We start from the raw sequence: 20,552 nt of genomic DNA on the forward strand, positions 1-20,552 counted from the left end.
ATAGAGGGTCAGGTAAACAAGAAAGATTAAAGTATGCCAGGAGACTATGCACAAAGCTCCAGTGCCTCTCCAAACACAAATCCTTCAAATCTTACAGGCAGTCTAAGAAAACTGACAGAAAATATGAAGAAAAGGAGGAAAGCCAAAAAAAATAAGAGGGCACAGAAAGTAAAGAGGGAGGAATGGAAGGAGGGAGGGAAGGAAGAAAGGGGAAAAGTAGGACAATCAGAACCAGAAAATCCATAAAGTGCTGGAAAACAAGGACTAAGCATCAATGGGGGAGAATTTGTAACCAATTCCTAGAGGACAGGATGAGAAAGTTCTCAAAATTTTAAGAGAAAATGCCATATTTCACCACTGTAAAGATACTAATTTTCTCTTTCCTTATTTCATTAGAAGCCAGTCAAAGGGAGGGAAATGAAGCTCCTCTTCCCAGCAAAAGAAGTATCAAAAAATGTATGGACATGTGTTCAAAATAACAGTAAAGAATATTTTTTTCAGTTGTAGAATACACACCTAGCATGTGCAAGTCTCTAGATTTATCTCACACACACACACAAACACACACTCACACACAGAGTATTTTGGATGCTGTGCAAATACCCAATCTTTCCTTAAAGCTTCACCCTAAGACTTCAATTCTTCCTCAGATACACCCAGTGTGTCCCTGCTTCCAGGTTTTTACCTGTGTGCTCTCTCTAGGATGACAGCATGTGCTTTGTCACCTACCTCTGTGCTATTTTCAGAATCCTCCCTCACAGCCCTGTTTAAATGGAACATGCCACCCCCAGTCCTCTGACACTTTCTCTTTTTTGGTAGCATTAACTGACCTTGCATTACATTACTGTATGCTTTTGTCAAAATTCAAAACTCTACACTAAAAGGACAAATTTTATTCTATGTAGATTGTATTTAATAAACACAAATTTTAAAATAGTTTTAAATATTATTGCAAAGGCTTTCTTTAAAAATGAGAACAGATTGCTTATTGTTGGTCATTCACCTCAGCCATCACTGGACAGCTGACCTATGGAGTATGAGCTCCATGAGGAAGGAGTTTTGCTATGCCCTTCCCTGCTAGAGAGAATATCTACAGTAAAGCCTGATAAATGTTGATTGAATATAAAATGAAGATTAGCCAGGTATGATGGAGTGATGGCCGATAAGCCCAGCTACTCAGGAGGCCAAGGCAGGAGGATCACAAGGTCAAGACCAGCTTGGGCAACTTAGTGAGATCCTGTCTCAAAATAAAGAATGAAAAGACCAGGGGGATGTAGCTCAGTGGTAAAGTATTTACCAGCACAGTGTACCTTGGTTCAATCTGCAGTAGCACAAAAAAGAAAAAGAGGAAGACTATAAAGTTGTAGGTTTTTTAATGTTGAGAATGGGAAGCTGTGTAGTATATTCTTTTTTCTTAGTTTTAATTGGAACATAATAATTGTACATATTTATGGGGTACAGTGTGGCATTTTAGTATAGGCACACAGTGTGTGATGTGTAATTGGCATACCCATCATCTCAAACATTTATCATTTCTTTGTGATGGGAACATTCAAAATTCTAAGGTTGCGATTTATTTTCATGTTAACTACTGTTTCTTGTCATTTAGACACTGTCGCTTATCCCAGCACTCCGGGAAATTGAGCCAGGAAGATCACAAATTTAAGCTGAGCTTGGGCAAGATAGCCACTTAGCTAGGCCATCTCTTTAAAAAAAAGACAAAAAGAGGGCCGAGGATTTAGCTCAGTGGTTTCACCGAGTGCTGCACAAGCACAAGGACCCGAGTTCAATCTCCAGTACCAAAAAGAAAAAAGAGAATGGTGATGGTGTAGCTCAATGGAAAGGCCCTGACTTCAAAGCCCAGTACTACAAAAAAGAAATGAAAAAATCCCTTAGCCAATTATCCTACCAATGTTTGAGTACCTATTATTTGCAATGGGCATGTGAAGGGGGAAGAGAAAAAATCAAGATGACTACAATACGATGTGTGGGCTGGTGATTTGACTCAGCACTAGAGCATTTGCCTAGCATGCTTCAGGGCCTGGGTTCCATCCCCAACACTGCAAAAAAAACAGCAAAGCAGAACATAACTTATAGACAACACAATGTTTAAATGATGAAGATCTTCATGGCCAAAATCCCAAATCTATTAGAAGAAAGGAAAAATAATTAGTATACAACAGGAATGATCCCTGGAGTGGTCACTACTTTAGTCTGGTCTTTAAAACTGAAGTAGCCCCAGCACAAAGAATCAACAACTGGGATCTCATCGTATTAAAAAGCTTCTGCACTGCAAGAGAAATACCAACAGAGCTAAGAGACAACCGACAATGTGGGAAGAAATATTTAGCGGCTGTAGCTCAGACAAAGGTCTACTAACAAGAATACATAAAGAACTGAAAAAAATCAGACCCCCCCCCAAATTCAAAGACTCAATTCAAAAATGGGCATCCAAAATGAACAGACATTTCTCAAAGAAGTAAAAACAGCAAATAAATATATGGAAAAATGTTCAACATCACTGGTCATTCGAGAGATGCAGATGAAAACAACACTGAGATTCCACCTCACCCCACAAAGAATGGCTGCTATCAAGAAATCAACCAATAACAAATGCTGGCGGGGGTGTGGAGAAAAAGGAACCCTTCTCCATTGTTGGTAGGAGTGCAGACTGGTGCAACCACTGTGGAAATCTGTATGGAGATACCTCAAAGAACTAGGGCTGGAGGTCCCATTTGACCCAGCTATTCCCCTACTGGGTATCTTCCCCAAAGAATTAAAAGAATCATACCACAGCGATATATGTGCACCTATGTTTATAGTGGCACAGTTTGTAATAGCTAAGGCTTGGAAGCAGCCCAAGTGCCCATCAACTGGAAACTGGATAAAGAAGATGTGGGTTTTTTTATAAAATGGAGTACTACTCAGCCATAAAGAATGAGAAACTAGAGTCATTTATAGCTAAATGGATGCATAATGAGGCCATACTCTTAAGTGAAATAAATAGGACACACATGTGTAAATACCAAATAGTTTTTCTAGTGTGAGAAACTAAAAGTGTAAATAAGGATGAAAATGATTAAAATGAATAATTGATAATTTGAAATAGGAAAAGGTCCAAAGGTCGACGGGTGGCGGGAGGGGAAGGGGAAAGGAAAGGAAAAGTTATGAGAAAAAAAAATGGAATCAAACTCTGTATAAATAGGGAAGGATGGAGGGGGTGAAGGGTGCACAGGTAATGGGAGAAAAAATAAAAACTAAGATACATCATGTTCTGGTACAAACACCGAATGATAAATGTATATGTATTTTATACCTAAAATGTACCAATAAATATACATTAAAAAATTTTTTTTTTAAACTGAAGTAGCCCCTTAGAGAAGACAGCAGCAGGTGTTCTGAATGGAAGAGGAAAGATGAATGCAGCCATAATAAAGTACAGTCTTGCAGCACATGGTGGATGATGGGTATCATAGAAGCCAGAACTGGCTTCATGGTGGAAAGAACAGTGCATTTGCGTAGGGCCTGTCCCTCAGAAGGGAGAGCCTGGCTTGCTTTAATTTTCTGCTGTTATTGATTTGAATTTCATGGCAGTATTATCTTTGAACTTATTTTTTGTAAGTGGTGCAATGGGATGTTGGAGCAGTTGTGTGAGAAGAGGTTGCTGGTCCTTGCAGCCACGTTGGCATACAGAGTCAACAGTGCCCTGAAGCACAGAATTCCTGTGGACCCAAGGTACATGCAAGCTTGGACAGACTCAGAGTGAGGACAAGCTGAGCACTTAATCTAAGACTGACAGCCCTGACAGGCCACACTTTCCATGAACCAGAACTTGACTGCACAAGAGATTTGCTTTAAAGGCCCAGTATTAGCCACCTTTCACGAGTTTTTTAATGTCTTGAGCCTGATTCCTAGCAACCTAGAAATAATTAGCACTTAATAGTCAGTTTCCATATTTTTATTTTTTGAACTATCAACTTGCATATTCTCTAAATCCAGAAAATATACTATTTTAAACATTAACTGATATATTTAAGACTTCCCATGTCTCAAGTAACATCAGATTCCAAATTATGAGATGTTTCTCTAAATTCAGTGGGGGAAAAAATTAGTTTCATAAAATGATTTAGGGTGAGATGGAAATGTCTTAGCTCCATGTTTCAAGAAAGAAAAGTAATGAGTGTCTAGGATCATTAAACTCTAAATTAAACGTTCTTCTGTAGAAACATATAGTCATTATTACAAATGGTAAAAACATTTTTAAAGCCAATAATATCTATGGAGGTTTGGAAAAAAAACAACGCACAGGGGAGTGACTGTCACTAGAATATGTAGTGTGCCTCATTCACTACCTACTGTGGACCAGCTTGTGATAAGCAAGTATGTTTGCTGAAATCAATAATCAATAGAGAATCAATTCTTTGCATTTTAGAAATCCCCAACATTACTACAGTATCTGGCTCTAGGAGTATCTTTTGTTTGCTCATTCATATGTTTCTTCATTTCCCAAAAAATTTGATAAGAGTCAGATCAATCAGATAAGGCCTCTACTCACTAGTGTGGTGGGAAAAGCAGGTATATTAAGATCCAGACCTTGGGGTCAGTGCAGACATGAATGAGGTCAGAGCATCACGCATGCAATCCTAAGTAATTTAAAAGTAATCCAATTGCTGTCTTAGTTCTGCAGAACCAAATGCTGAGAGGGGTGTGTGTCAGTAGATGACTTAGATTTGATTCCAGGAAACACCACCACAGAGGAGTAGCAAAGTGAGACAGGAGAGAGAGAAGGCAAAACTGGCTATGATGCCAAGTGGGCCTCCCCAGGGCTCCCAGAGGAGAGTTCCATGGGGACTGTTGGTGACACTGGTGGGGTCGGCCCCCAGTGTTGTGCTATGCAATCTTAGGGTGCTTTTCTCAAGCTCTCTACGTAGACATGGAGATCTCAGTAACATAATCCTCTTTAGGTTTAGCTCAGTTTCCTCCGAATCTTTCTATTCCTCTCTTCAGCTTTTGTTGACATCATTTCCATCTCCTGTTTGGACAATGAAAAGATGGAAACAATCTCAAGGGACCTTTACTGCCTCTCATTTGATGTGACCTAATTGCTGGAATTGTGTCATGGGAACACAGAACACAGTGCAGAGGTAGCAGCCTCTCAGGACAGTGGGGAAAGCTTCTGAAGAAGTGAGACCCAAAAGGCTAAGAGTCTGCATGTGAGAGGAAGTGAGGATATCCTTGGGAAGGAAAAAACAGGTGGAGGTGTGCTGAGCACAGGGACCAGGGATGCAAGGAAAGATAAGGAGGCCTAGACAGGGCTGGGCTGCCCGCTGGAGGGTCAGGAAGGACAGCTGCCTGGAGGTGGCCCTAGAGCCAAACTTGCTAATGATGCTGAATCTGAAGTCACATAAAGCTACGTAAATGGCAAAATGGAGAGAGAGGAAACTGTAGGTGGAAAGCAAATAAATCTTCATATTTGTAATAGAAAATGAAGAAATAATGAGTAACACAGATGTATTTTTTAAATTTCTTCTTCTAAATTGCTAAATAACCAAAAAATGCTTGTTTCCAGAGGGTAGATTGGGGGTGAGGAAGTGAAGACAAGAAACAGATCGAGGAAAATCTGATTCTTTTTATTTATTTATTTTTTTTACACCGTCACTAATTTGTAAAGTTGTCCAGGCTGACTGGGCTTGAACTTGGGATCATTTTGCTTCGGCCTCCCTGAGTGCTAGGATTGCAGGTGTGAGCCACCACACCCTGCAAATGCAGTCACTTTGTCTACTTGAGGGCCTGCATGAGGAGAACAGCGCTGAAGCGTACCACTTGCGCCCTATAGCTCAGCAATCCTTTTGATTCTCATATTGAACTTTTTATTTCAAATTCACAATCTTGAATGTTGAAACTTCAAGACAGAAAAATCATGAGACATGCACTTTTCATTTTTTATTTTTAAATAAAATGGAAAAGGACAAAACAATGAAGTGTTTTCTGTTTAAGAATATCATTAGCCAGTGCGGTGGTGCACACCTGTAATCCCAGCATTCTGAAGGCTGAGGCCAGGGATCACAGCAAGTTCAAGCCCAGCCTGGACTACATAGAAAGACCCTGTCTCAAAAAAAATTTTATTTTCAAAAACAAAAGAAAAAAGAACCAAAAAAATTTTAGCCAATATGTGTGGTACGGGGGATTGAGCTCGGGGCCTTCACACTGAACCACATCCTCATCCCTTTTTGAATTTTTATGTTGAGGCAGGGTCTTACTAAGTTGGTAAGCTGCCACAGTTAGACTTAAACTTGTGATCCTCCTGCCTCAGGCTTACAGAGCGCTGGGATTATAAGAGCATACCACCATGCCAGGCTTGCCACTGCTCCTGATTACCACCATGAAGAGAAAAGAATAAACAGAGAAGATAGGACAAAGTGATGTCAACTTTGCCAAAAACTAATTAAACAATTTAGGCAAGAAACTTTCCAAAAAATCACAGCATGAATATTTCCACTGTAAGAACTAAGCATGTATCTCCTTTGTAAGGATTTCTTTAGATAGTATCTTGAAATCCACTCCGAAAATATTCTGGAAAGGTAATTTTATAAGGCTCTCTTCACTCAATTTTTTAGTGTGAGTCATTTCACAAAAAGAAACCTTTTTTTGACTCAAATGTGATTAGAAATATGGCACTGAGCATGGTTCATTAGGTTTATAAAACTGACAAATAACCTTATTTCCTTGGGGCACTATCCCTGAAATTTGCAGCCTTTACCACAAGGTGGCAGTAAGTCTCTTGCTGCAAGTAATCTGATAGTTTATTTGAGGTCTTGTAGTTTCTTGAGGTTCAAATTTTTTTTTTTTTTTTTTTTTTGGTACCAGGGATCGAACTAGGGTCTTTGCACTTGCGGGTCAAGGGGGCAGAACTACTGAGCTAAATCCCCGGTCCGAGGTTCAAATTTTTAAACAAGAATTTTCCAGAAATTCTGTACCTAAGTCCATCATATAGGTTTATTAAAGCAGCTAACCATACAGACATTAAGAGTACATAACGTAGTCATAGGCACATGTGCCCAGAAGTGGATTTATGTCTATTTCCTGCTGTGCCCAGACCCTAAGGATAGTCTAATACTAAGTAGCTCCTCAACAAATATTTGTGCAGTAAATTAAGAATAAATAGAAGAAAACTTCTTTGTGAGTGTGTGTGTGTGTGTGTGTGTGTTGCTGTGGATTGAACCCATGCAAGGCAAAGCTCTACCACTGAGCTGCATCCCCAGCCCTTTCTTAAATTTTTGAGACAGGGCCTCACTAAATTTCCTAGGCTGGCCTTGAATTTAATCCTCCTGCTTCAGCTTCCCAAGTAGCTGAGATTATAAGTGTGTACCACCATACCCAGTGCTTTCTTTTTTTAATAGATAATTCACACTTGTGTAAACAACATGTAGTTTTCATTTGGCATGATTCCAGTATGTACAAATTTTAGTTATCATGAGTTGTTTAAATAACATCTGCCTAATACATTTCAAATTTCAGTTATAATAATTATGCAGTAAAGAATTTGCCTAAGGAGACATCTGATATTTATCCCCACCTCTGAGTAAGTAAGTATGTACTCTTTAAAACCTTGAAATTTGTAGAGCAACAAGAGTGCCTTCATCATTTATGGTGGTGCCTCAGACCACACCTAATAGTTTATGCTAGCAAGTTGGCTAATGGCGGGTCCTTTGGGCCACGTATTATGAGTAGAACCTCTGAATCCACACTGAGCTCAACCCCTGGGTAATCCATTAATCAGTTATGACTATGTTATAAAGCAGTTGTGCCTTAGATCTACAATGTACTCCAAAGGCCTCATCTGATCAGAGGTGGGGCTTTTTAAAGGTGATTGGATCTTTGAAGCCCTGTACTAATCAGTGGATCCATCCATAGATGAATTCAGAGCCTCTCTCTCTCTCTCTCTCTCTCTCTCACACACACACACACACACACACACACACACACACACACATTCCTGGCAACCATGTCCATGTCCAGCTTCTGGGATAAGTTGTGGCAAGATGTAAGCTCCAAGAGGCTTGCTTGTATGGCTCTGCCTGTATGGCACTGTCGGTGCAGCCCTCATGGCCTTTCTTTGGGGCTGGCTTTGCTCACTGCCTCTGGCTTGTCTCAGATAGTCCAAGCTCTTGGCTTCTCCAACTTTCCCAGATATCCACTGCTAATTTTAGCATCACTCCCACAGTTTGAATTTGTTATCTTTCTGCTTTAGCCTCCCAAGTAGCTAGGATTACAGTCACTATTTTATCAGGGATATACTGCTTGGTCTCTCCAGCCTTCTGAAATCTGGATGAAAGCCCCCCCATGATCCCACTGCTCTTATATTCTGCATGTTCATAAGACCAGCACCATGTAGATGACACCAAGGACAGCCCATAGCTCAAGCAATAACTGGGCCACCTTGGATCATGGCTACAGAGGCCTCTGAGTGCCTAGATGGCTGAGTACTGTGAATAGAATCCCAGAGAACAAATTCCCTAGGTGGTCCTTCCCTAACTGCTCTAGCTCTCTCTTTCTCCTTTGCACTCTTGAGCCTACAAAAGGCAGAATCTTGCAGATTCCTAAGATGCCCTTAAGGTATCTTTCTTTTTTTCCAATAAAATGCTCTTGACTTTTTAAAAATGCTAATCTTTTCAGCAGCCATACTACCCAAGACTCCAACTTTGCAGAAGCTTTTTTTCTGATGAAACTGTACTTTTTAAAAACCATTTAATTTTTCCCTTCCTCCACATTTGCATTATAGATCTCACTAAAGTAGCAAACAGTACCTATGCTACAAGATGAATGTTGTACTGCTTTGAAATTTTCTCCACTATGTTAATTAGTTCACTGCCCTTAACCTCAGTCTACCACAAAGACTCAGGATATGAGCAAAATGTAGACAAATTTTCTTCCTGTTATGATTTCTATCTGGATGTCCCCCCAAAAGCCTCACATGCTTATAGGTGGAAATTTTGAACAGTAACTGAATCATAGGAGTGCTATAGCTAAATGAAATATTAGGAGATGTTCCCTGGTCAGAAGAGGCAGGTCACTGGAGAGGTGACCTGGTAGGGTGTAAGTGGGTGCCATCCTGGTTCCTCCTTCTCTCTATGCTTCCCCGTCCTTGTTTTGACTTGGAGCCAGCCAACCATGGACTGTAAACATGAGTCAAAATAATCCTCTCCTGGGCCAGGGATTTTAGCTCAGTGGTTTCGCCGCCTGCTGTGCAAGCACAAGGACCCGAGTTTGATCCCGGTACCCCCCAAAAAAATCCTCTCCTCCTTTAATTTGTGGCTGTTGGGTATTGCATCCCAGTGATGATAAAATGACTAAGACAGATTTTGGAACCAGAGATGTGGAGTCATTGTTGTGATGCCACCTAATCATGTGGTTCAGAAGCCTTTGAAACTGGTTTGCAGGGGAATTTTGAAAAGGTTTGAATTTTCTAGCTGGAAAAGCCACCTTAGAATGCTGTAAGCCAAGTTTGGTAAGAGATTCTGTTAAGAGCTCAGGAGATCAGAACGCTGATAAAAAGGCAATTGGTAAAGACCAAGCTGAGGACTTTTCAGTGGAAAACAAAGACTCCACTGGCAGGTGGACTCCAGGCCATGTGTGTTATGCTCTGGGAGAGATTTGTCTACATTTTGTTCATGTCATGAGACTTTGTGGGCGACTGAAATTAAGGATAGTGGACTAATTAATCTGGTAGAGGAAATTTCAAGGCAGCCCTATGTTGAAGGAGCAAAAAGCCCATTGTAAAAGTTTTCAGTTTTGGGGGTGAGGAGGGTGGTTTTTATTTGTTTGTTTGTCTGTTTGTTTATTTGGTGTTTTTGAGACAAGGTCTTGCTATGTAGTTTAGGCTGGCCTTAAACTCAGTATGTATCCCAGGCTGGCTTTGAACTCATGGTTATCCTCTTGCCTCAGCCTCCCAAGTGCTAGGATTACAGATATATGCCACCATTCCTGGATAAATTTTCAGTTTTGCCAAAAAGGAAATGGTTGTGAAGCAGAAGCAAAGGAGAACTTCAAGTTGCTGGAAAGATTAGCATTAAAAAGAAACCAAGTACTTTGGATCAGGATAATAGTAAAGAAGGTTTGAGGGCATCACAGGAACCACTCTTTATAGGTTGCAAAAGTGAAAGACTTTGCTTTGAGAAGAGAGCCCCAGAGCATCATGCTCAAGAATGACCACCTAGTTGGGCCAGGGATTTAGCTCAGTAGTTCTGCTGCCTGCCTCGCAAGCCCAATTTCGATCCCCAGTACCAAAAAAAAAAAAAAAGAATGACCACCTAGTGAATTTGTTCCCTGGGGTTCAGTTCACAGTGCTCAGTCACCCAGCCACTCAGAGTGCTCTGCAGCCATGATGCAAAAGGGCCTGTCTACTGATGGAGCCAGTGGCGGGCCTTGGCATCATCCACATAGTGCTGGTTTTAAATACATACAGAATATAAGAGTTGTAAGGTTAGAATAGTGCTGGTTTTAAACACATACAAAATGCAAAAGTTGTAAGGTAGGGAAGGCTTCCATCAAGATTTCAGAAGAAGGCCTGAGAGGCCAGGCAATGTGCCTGTCTTAGTTACTTTTCCATTGCTGGAACAAAGTACACAACACTCACAATTTAAAAGAAGAATGGTTTATTTTGGCTCACAGATTGTGGAGGTTTCAGTCCATAGTTGGCTAGCTCCAAGGCAGGGTGGCATGGCAGAGGGGCATCACAGAGGAGAAACAGGCTATGGCAGGGAGAAGGCAGGAAGCACAAGCACTCAAGGCAGAAATCCATCCCATGCCCACAGTGACCCACCTCTTCCTACCAGGCTTCACCTCTCAACTTCACACTCAGCTATAAACCCATCAATGGACTAATTGAGTATCAGGCATGATCCAGTCACCTCCCAAAAGCCCCACTTATGAGCACATGAGGCTTTGGGAAGACATCTAGATATAAGCTATAACAGTGCCCCTGAGAGGGCAATGAATGAAGCTGTGAGAGTGAAGCCAAAAGTGCAGCAGAGACTCCAGAATGTTAGAGAAGCCAGGAATGTGGAATATCCATGGAAAGCCACAAATCTAGCCCAAGAAAAAATCCACAATGGCTATAATGACCAGCAGTGCTACAGGGGCAGGGTTGCCCAAGCCATGTGGCACTAACATCTTTGGCCCAGGTGCTAGACACAGAGCTACAGGATTTAATGTTTGTCACGCTAAGTTTCAGTCTTACTTTGGTCTGATTTTTATCCACCTATTTCTCCTTTCTGAAATGGGAATGTTTACTCTGTGTCATTCTATGTCAGCAGTGTTCAAATTTTTTTTTTTACAGGCACTCACAGCTAACAGTTTAGCTTAAGTCTCAGAGAAGACTTTGGACTTGAACTTTTCAACAATTCTGGAATGGTTAAAATTTTGGTTCCTCTTAGAGATGAACTTAATGCATTCTATATAAAAAGATGCACATGAGATTTTGGGGGGCAGGGGCACAATGGTATAGTTTAGATCTATAATGTCCCCTGAAGGTCTCATGTATTTAGTAGTGGGGCTTTAAAAAGGTGACTGTATCACTGGGGCATGGTAGTCATCTTTGGATTAATCCATGGATGAGTTTAATGGGCTGTTAGGAAGTCAGGCCTGTTTGGAGGTGGGTCACTGGGGCTGTGACCTGGAAGAGTATCTCTACCTCCCTACTTCCTCCCTTTGCTGACTCTTTGCTTTTTTAGTGACCATGATATGAGCAGCATTCCTCTATCCAGGCCCTTCCACCATGTTGTTTCTGCCTTGGAGCCTGCCAACCAGAAACTAACTGTGAGCCAAAATAAACCTTTCCCCTTAAATTGTGTGTGTCAGGGATTTTGTCCCATACTTGAGATCAGTAACTAAGACCAAAACTCTTAGAAATTCTGAACACTGAAGCTCAGGAAGCTTACCTGCTTGGCAAATACTCTGAGCATACCATCACACATCAATGCCAAGAAAGTAACATGTCCTGGGGTCAATGGAAGCTTTGCATTTGGAATCTTTCTAGAAATGTCTAATATATACTTATATATCATAATTAACCAACCTATAGATGGGCATGCATACATACACATATCATTCTTAGAACAGTTTTGAAATATAATAAAATCATATATAATAAAATATAATATATTCATTTGAAATAAAATATAATAAAATCATATATATATATATTTGTATTGAGCCTTCCAAGTTTCCAAATATTTCTACATTCATTCTTTTATTTACCAATTAAAACACTCCTGAGGCTTATCTGATTATATTAGTTCATTATTGTTTTACTATGATAACTAAGGAAATTCAAGATCCATGAATAGATGAGCTGAGAGACAGATACCCAAACAAAGCAGTGACAAAATCATGGGATCTTACTGTTACAAATGACTTTAGAGACCATGCAATGGATACAGTTCTTGTTAGGCTCTGAAAAATAATGAGAATTATCCCCACATCACATAGTCAGCTATGCTGACAAGGTGTCCTAATGCATAAATCTTCCACTACACCAATCTACTATTCACTACCTGTAGACTTGGCTTTTAAAGCAAAATGGCCCTGGAGAAAACTTTATTTCCCTCTTGACAGCCATTATAAAAATCAAAATCAATTCCCATGCATAATTCAAACCCACAAAAATGATGATGAGAAAAGAGCTCCAGGGGTTTCTAGGCACTGTAACTATGAGCATTAGCTCTATACCAGGGGGCAGCTCCACAAATGGTGCACTTAGTGATTTGGGCCTCAGCTGGACCCACCTTTTCTTCTTGGCCCATCTACTTACCAACTGGTCTTTCGCTACTAATCTTAGCAATCTAAATGTATTTTCCTCATCTATGTAATGGGGTATTATAGAAGTAGAATTTGTCTTAAAAGGGCACTTTTAACATTAAAGTGAATAATATTAAAGAACAATTAAAGAATAACATTAAAGTTCCACATAAAGTATTTGACACAGTGCCAAGCACATATAAGAACTTAGTAAATGTTAATTATACTTTAAATATTTGCAATATTTATTCCATTTTCCTAACTTTAAGATTTCTCTGACACATTTTGACCCCCATCTCAAATCATAGAATTTCTGCATAACTCATCTTGTGTTTTTCTTTTTTTCTTTTTTTTTTGAGTTTGGTCCTGTTTCTTTATGTGAATACTCACAAAAGATGGTCAGATCAATGGGTATCTGACTTACTGCTATGGAATTCTCAACCCTCTCTAAGAAAGAGAAACTGAAGAACTTAGAGATGACAATGCATGGGTTTTGTTCTAACCGACTGTGATGGTTGATTGATTGTGTCAACTTGAGTAAGAGAAGTACAACCAAATCGGCACAGCAATCCCACATCCTAGGGTATAGAAGACCCACCCTAGGGCGGCTTGTTGCCTGGATGGTATAAAGGGGAAATGAAGAAGGATGGACCTGCCTCTGTTATCTGCTTCTGTTTCTTCAGAGGAACTCCAGCCTTGGCCTTCACCTTGGACATCATCTCCTGGTTTCCAGTGCAGACTCTTCAGTCTTTCATGGCACACCCATCAGCCTCCTAATATGGACTCTGCAGTGAGCTCCAGACCTTCGACTGAATCCTTTGGTCTCCAGTGTGCAGACAGATCCTTTGTGCGCTTCCACATCCACCTCCGTGGGTGGACACTGTAAGCCAATCTTACAAATCCTTATATAATTGTATATCTTGTGTTATATCCGTTTCTCTAGTAAACACTGACTGATACACCAACTGAAATTCCAACTCAATCTGTCTGAGGTAGAGCACAAGCATCAGTTATTTTTAAAGAGTTCCTCATGTGATTTTAGTGTATAGTCAGAAGTGAAGACCAACGCTCAAATTTATTAAGAACTCTAATTAAAAATTTTAAGCTTTAAGCTAAGGGAAATAAGTCAGCCTCCAGCTTTCAAAAATAACTGCCTTGTATTTTTTAAATAACTATTTATTTGAATGATGGGATTATTTAAATAATATTTAATTAAATATTTGAAAAATAAGATTACCTGTATTTATCTACCTTTATATGATAACACATGAAACCTTAGAACTTTTATGGATCCAAGATGATATAAAGAGCAAGGCTGTCATAAACACTTCCAAAATGGTGGAATAAAAATCTGAAAATCCACAAGCCATGAAAGTAACATGAACACTGGCAACAAGTATCAAAACCAACATTTTCTGAATTCTAGAAAGCAGTCAAAGGCTCATAACAATCTGAATGACATTTATTCAAAATATGGATGAATCTTGTCAAAAACAATTTGTTTTCTCATGGAAACAAAGTCTTTGTGAATAGGGAGGGGTGGAGGAGTTGAAGGGAGGGTAGGGCAAGGGGAAAAAATAAGAACCAAGAGAGTGTGTAAAGGTGCATATCTCCAATGACGAATGTCATTATGTTGTACACCTAAAATGTACCAATAAAAGGATATACAAAAAAAAAGAACAATGTGTTTTGTGGCATTTAAGTAGCCCTATTTTCTGCCCTCTCTGCCCAGCTCCGCAGAGCCTTGCAGGTATGCCTGCTTTGACGGCCAGCAGCCACTAGAGGGAGCAGAGCCATTACAGGATTTGTGTAGTACTTTTCATCTCTGAAATATATCCCATTGTATGGATACACCACAGCTTATTCATTCACCTTTTGACAGACATATTGGTTGATTCCAGTTTGGAGCAATTAGAAATACAAACGTTTGTGTACAGGTTGCTGTGGGAACATAAGTTTTGGGCTCAGATAAATACCAACATAATTGTTAAATAGGATATTACTATGTTTCATTTTATAGAAAACTGACAAAACTGTCTTCCCAAATGGATCTACCATTTCTGCATTTCCACCAGCAATGAATGAGAGTTGCTGATGTTCCAAATCCTTATCAGTATTTGACAAGGTCAGATGTTTGGACTTTATCCATCTTATTAGGTGTGTCAGGGATGTCTCTGAATTAATTTGCAATTGACCAATAATGGGATGATGTTCAGTTTTTTTGTGTGTATTTTTATCTGTATATCTTGTTTGATGAGATGTCTGTTCAGATCTTTGGTTTGTCTTTTCATCCTCTGTCTGTCTGTCTGTCTGTCTCTCTCTCTCTCTCTAGTATGGGGGATTGAACCTAGTACCTCTCATATACTAGACAAGCACTTTCCACTGAGCTGTATTCCAGGTTTCTTTTCATTCACCTAACAGTGTCTTTCGCAAAACTTAAGATTTTCTTTTGTTTTCTTTTCTTTTTCAGGGCTTGTATAGGCTAGGCAACTATCACTGAACTACATCTCCAGTCCCATATTTCAAATTTTACTGAAGTCTAATCTATTAAAAAAAATCATTGGCCACCTACATTTTCTTGCGTGCTACCTTCTAAAAGATAAAACAATAAAGTTCTGTGATCTGCATTTAGGCTTATTATTTTTTTTGAGTTAATTTTTCTAAAAGGTCTAAAGTTTGTACACATTTATTTGGGGCTGGATCATATGGTTGTTATAGTTCTTTGTTTAGATTGGTATTAAGGAAATGATGGCTTCATAGAAGGAGTTCACAAATATTTCCTCTGTTTGTATTTTCTAGAAAAGAATGTAAAGAATTGCTCTTTCCCACTTAACTGCTTTGTAGAATTTATCAATGAAACCATCTGAGCCTGGTGCTATCACTTCTGAAAATTATTAGTTGTTAATTCACCATCTTTATTAAGTAAGAAGTATTCACATTATTTTTCCCTGTGAGAGTTTTGTTAGTGCCTTTCAAAAAGTGGCTCCATTTCATCCAGGTAACCACATAGGTAAACATAAAAGACAATATAAGTGTGTTTCATGGATGTAACTCTTTTCTTCTTTCTTATTTAGAAGACAATTATATAAGGCAATAATTTTAAATGTATTAATGGGTTTATAATGACAACGATGGCAAACAGTATGGTAGAGAAAAGAGTATTTTTTTATTAAATAACTTTATTATCAAACACACACATACACAACATTAAAACCACTCAAAGAAGAACAATGCAAGGGGGAAAAAACTACAATAATATTCAAATACAGTAGAACTCAATCAAAACAAAATTGAAAAGCACGTAAACATTTTTCCATATAACTTAAAAAAGCATCTCAAGCACCAACAAGACACCAGAGGATGTGATTTGTTTCAGAAAGATCCCCAAAACCAACACTGAACAAACAGCGGTCTGGAAAAGAACTCCAGTTAACTAGCAGACTTCATATAAGCCAAACTTCTCTCTAATTTAGATTTTGATACAGTCATATGACATGTGATGGAAACACAATCCAAGAAATATGTTATTAGGCCATTTCATCTGTGTGTATCCTTAATTATACTTTCAGTTTCTCACACTAGAGAAACTATTCGGTATTTACACATATGTGTCCTATTTATTTCACTTAAGAGGATGGCCTCTATATGCATCCATTTAGCAATAAATGTCTCTAGTTTCTCATTCTTTATGGCTGAGTAGTACTCCGTTTTATAAAAAAAACACATCTTCTTTATCCAGTTTCCGGTTGATGGGCACTTGGGCTGTTTCCAAGCTTTCTCTATTACGAACTGAGCAGCTATAAACATGGGTGCACATATATTGCTGTGGTATTATTCCTTTTAATTCTTTTGGGAAGATATCCAGCAGGGGGATAGCTGGGTCAAATGGGACCTCCAGCCCTAGTTCTTCGAAGTATCTCCATACTGATTTCCACAGTGGTTGCACCAGTCTACACTCCCACCAACAATGGAGAAGGGTTCCTTTCTCTCCACACCCCCACCAGCATTTGTTATTGGTTGATTTCTTGATAGCAGCCATTCTTTGTGGGGTGAGGTGGAATCTCAGTGTTGTTTTCATCTGCATCTCTCGAATAACCAGTGATGTTGAACATTTTTTCGTATATTTATTTGCTGCTTTTACTTCTTTGTCTGAGAAATGTCTGTTCATTTCAGATGCCCATTTTTGAACTGGATCTTTGAATTTGGGGGGGGTCTGATATTTTTTCAGTTCTTTATATATTCTAGATAGTAGTCCTTTGTCTAAGGTACAGTTGCTGAAAATTTTTTCCCACATTGTAGGTTATCTCTTAGCTCTGTTGGTGGTTTCTCTTGCAGTGCAGAAGCTTTTTAATAAGATAAAATCCCAGTTGTTGATTCTTTGTGCAAGTTTTCTTGCCACTGAGGTTTTGTTCATAAAAATCTTTTCCTATACCAATATCTTCAAGAGTTCTACCTAACTTATCTTCCAGAAAATTTAGTGTTTCTGTCCTAATATTTAAATCTTTAATCCATTTTGATCTTAATTTAGTTCATGGTGGTAGACATGGGTCAAGTTTTTATCTTTGGCAGGTTGAAATCCAGTTTTTCCAACACCATTTATTTAATAGGCTATCTTTCCTCCAATGAGGATGGTTGGCTCCTTTATCAAAGATGAGGTGGCTGAGCATATCTGTAGTTGTTTCTGCATCTTCTAATCTATTCCACTGATCCTCAAGTCTGTTTCTTTGCCAGTACCATGCTGTTTGTATCACAGTAGCTTTGTAGTATAGTTTCAAGTTGGAGATTGTAACAGCCCCAGCCATATCTCTGTTGCCTAAAATTTCTTTTGCTATTCTAGGTCTCTTCTGGTTCCAAATGAATTTTTGGATTGCTTTCTCTAGTTCTGTGAAATATATTGTTGGAATATATTTCCAAGAATATTATTTTTAAGCAGAGTTTTTATGTACTACTGAGTTAAGATGGTGCATGTGCACACAGCACGTATGCATGTGCTTGTGCGTGTGTGCATGTGTTACTGGGGACTGAACCCAGTGCCTTCACACTGAACTACATCCCCAGACCTTTTTTTTTTGTTTTGAGACAGAGTCTCCCTAAGTCACTAAGTTGCCCACGTTGGACTCGAATTTGCAATCCTCCTGCCTCAGGCTCCCAGAGTGCTGGGATTAGAGACATGTGGCACTGTGTCCAGCTTGAAATTAAAATTCTTAAAGTTAGGATGTTAATGTCTAGGGTAACAACTAGGGAAATAATGCCACAAAATATAGTAAAACAAAAACAAGAGCGCTTCCATTTGCATGTCTGGTGTCCCATTTAATGAGGAAGGTGAGGCAGGAGGATGGCAAATTTGAGGCCAGCCTGGGCAATTTAGCAAGATCTTGTCTCAGAAATAAATAAGTAAATTAAAAAAAAACAGGGCTGGGATGTAGCTCAGTGCTCCCTAATTTTAGTTCCCAATAGTGAAAGGCAATTTCTTTAATGCTCCAAGGCTAGGGAGGTAACTTAGCGATAGAGCACTTGCCTAGCATGCAAGAGGCACTAGGTTCAATCCCCATTATCACAGAGAAACAGACAAACATACAGAAAAAACAGGGCAAAAAAACCATCTGGTTACATGCCTTTCACAAGAGGCACACCTGAGGTTCAAAGACATGTATTGGTTGAGAGTAAATATATGACAAAAAATAAAGAGAACAGTAAGCAAAACAAAGATGAAGTGGCCATATAAATGTAAGGCAAAATAAAATTTAGACAAAAGTAGGTATTATGTATAAAATGTTTTTATAAAAATATTTTATAATGATAAAAGAATTGATCCTGGAATCTAGCTCAGTGGTGGAGCATTTGGCTAATATTCATGAGGCCCTGGGTTCCATCCCAGTACTGAAAAAGAAAAAATCAAGAAGGCATAATTATAGAGAATAATATAAAAATGAGTAGGTAAATTCATGAAGACAGAGAGTTTGTTGGAGGGCAGACAGAATAAATGGACATAAAGAAGTTTTTTTTTATTGAGGGGTTATAAAATATTTAAAATTAGAATATATATGACTATACTGTGAATATCCTTACCTATGGATATGACTTGTGTAATTTCAGAGGGTGAATTTTGTAATATATGAATATAGATCATATCACAATAAAGTTGATATAAGAACAAAACAAAAGAAAGCAAAGTCTTCTGGGATGTTGGTGTGGCCCTATAATTATCTTTTTTTTCTTTCTTTTTTAACAGGAACACCAAAGCAAGTTTTTGTTGTGACAGGGTCCGTGCTGCAGCACAGTGGGGTTAGCATGCAGGAGGGATCCTTCTTAGACCAAAACCCCAGAAGCGCCTGGGAAGTGCTATTTATGTAGCAGCTTGCAGGTGGGTTTCCGTGAGGGTGAGGGCTGAAACCAGGAAATCTGGAAGGCTTGCTGTGAGTGTTGGCTACACAAATAAGGGCCCCAGGGCCGGGGATTTAGCTCAGTGGTTCAGCCGCCTGCCTTGTGAGTGCAAGGTCTCAAGTTCAATCCCAGTACAAAAAAAAAAAAAAAAATTTGGACAAATAAGTGCCCCAGACCCCTCCCTTCCTGATCTCAGCCACTGCAGGGTGTCCTTCCCTTTCTCAAAAATGCATCGGTATAGTCTGAAGTGTTGGGGTAGGGAAAGGGCACCACACGGCCTGCCTGGATGCACTCATGTTGGAGAGGAAGATGGCGGTTGTATTCCACTGGTAAGTAGGGTCAAAATCTCTCAGGGTTACAGACCAAAGTGCCTGGCTCTCTCATTTTTCCCATGCCAGCTGGAGGGGAATGGTGGCTTGGCCAGCAGCTGGCTGCCCCTCCCCCTCACTTCCCTTCCCTTCCCCTTGCACTCCTATGAACTGGGACAGTTTGCTTCAGTGCCCTTTCTGGCTATCTAGTGGAGTCCTCCTAGCTATTATTATCTATCAGATAAATAAGGAAGCCTGGCCTATGTACAATGCCAGCTTCATGTCCTCAATTATTCTGTTCTTAAACACATTTGTGAGTACAACTGTGCATTTTGCTAAATAATAGCTAATGGCCTGAATAGTTGCCATATGTTTTTCACTGTTGCCCAGGAGTGGAGAACAAGACAGGGAACCCCCACCCCACCCTGGTAGTGCTGGGGATCAAACCCCTTGGCCTCCTGCATGTGAAGTAAAGGCAGGGCTCTGCTACTGAAGTTGTACCCTCAGCACCAAGACATGAAACTTGTGTATCTTCTGTAGAGAAAACATACTCAACCTGTAATTGAAAGACCATCTGTTTGCATAAGATTACCTTACAGTTCCCCTAAATCACGTCTGATTGAACAGTTGGTCTGCTTCCCAGCCATAATGGGGAAAAGGGCGCCTGCAGTTCCACTGTGGTTCTGAGATATCACCAGAACTCACCATTCCTGGTGGGTACCTGTACTAATATTTTTAATCATGTGATAAATAACCAAACTGAAAGTACTACCCTATAAAAATTGTCACCTAAATGAAGAGGCATACTTGAAACTTACATATTTTAATGAAAATCCACCCTCTTACATATTTCTAGAGTCCTTGAATAGTATAAAAGTATAGAACTCTTAGACATAAGTACACATATTTGCACATATGCCATTTGCCTGGGATGCTTTTGTCTACAATTTTATCTAATTTCTCTTCCTCAATACCAAATTTGTTTAGCTGTCATTCTATAGAACCTTGACAGAGAGGCGAATTTATATTTGGAAGATGCTCATGTGATAATATTGTGATATG

At 39.4% G+C, this 20,552-nt stretch overlaps 1 long non-coding RNA gene across 2 annotated transcripts in view; it reads right to left on the bottom strand.

The window, feature by feature from the left end:
- The window catches only part of LOC110346909 (uncharacterized), a 119,062-nt gene that overhangs the window by 16,312 nt on the left and 82,198 nt on the right, over nt 1-20,552 (bottom strand). Inside the window, exon 6 of one of the 2 annotated variants that reach the window (XR_015440649.1) lies at nt 13,725-18,678. The exons of the other annotated variant lie outside the window; for it this stretch is intronic. This is a non-coding gene — a long non-coding RNA (uncharacterized LOC110346909). Of the gene's footprint in view, nt 1-13,724; nt 18,679-20,552 lie in introns of those variants that run through there. 2 annotated transcript variants of the gene reach the window in all.

This window comes from Heterocephalus glaber, unplaced genomic scaffold (assembly GCF_053883595.1).
Source record: "Heterocephalus glaber isolate CG9 unplaced genomic scaffold, H.glaber_assembly_v1.0 deba00000281, whole genome shotgun sequence".
Lineage (NCBI taxonomy): Eukaryota > Metazoa > Chordata > Mammalia > Rodentia > Bathyergidae > Heterocephalus > Heterocephalus glaber.